The following is a 736-nucleotide window of genomic DNA, read 5'->3' as shown; positions in this document are numbered from 1 at the left end:
AATCCAATAATGACTCATTTTTGCATTTGTTTTTACTTTTGTTATTATTGAAGCATGAGTTACACAGTATAAAGTGAAGAAATTGCATTTATGGAGATCAGTGCATGTTTACAAATAGTACATACCTGTATACCTACTGTCCAGATCAAATTATAAAACATATGAGCACCTCAGCTTTCCTTATGCTCTCTTGCAGGCTTTATTTATTTATTTATTTTCAGATGGAAAGTACATCCTTCACCATATATTGCTTTTGTCTGTCTTTCAACATTAGATAAGTGTAATATGCAGTGTATATATGTCCACTTTATTTTGAGCCTATGTGTGTCTTTGCACGAGAGATGGGTCTCCTGAATACAGCACACTGATGGATTTTGACTCTTCATCCAATTTGTCAGTCTGTGTCTTTTAATTGGAGCATTTAGCCCATTTACATTTAAGGTTAATATCACTATGTGTCAATTTGGTCCTGTCATTATTTTGCTCATTAGATGATGCAGTTTCTCCCTAGCATTGATGGTCTTTAAAATTTTGCATGTTTTTGCAGTAGCTTCCTTCAGGAGTTCTTATAAGGCAGGCCTGGTGGTGAAAAAAGTCTCTCTGCATTTGCTTGTCTGTAAAGGATTTTATTTCTCCTTCACTTATGAAGCTTAGTTTGGCTGGATATGAAATTCTGGGTTGAAAATTCTTTTCTTTAAGAATGTTGAATATTGGCCCCCACTCTCTTCTGGCTTGT

Source organism: Mandrillus leucophaeus, unplaced genomic scaffold (assembly GCF_000951045.1).
Source record: "Mandrillus leucophaeus isolate KB7577 unplaced genomic scaffold, Mleu.le_1.0 Scaffold953, whole genome shotgun sequence".
NCBI classification, from domain to species: Eukaryota; Metazoa; Chordata; class Mammalia; order Primates; family Cercopithecidae; genus Mandrillus; species Mandrillus leucophaeus.
Note: the sequence above shows the minus strand (reverse complement) of the source record.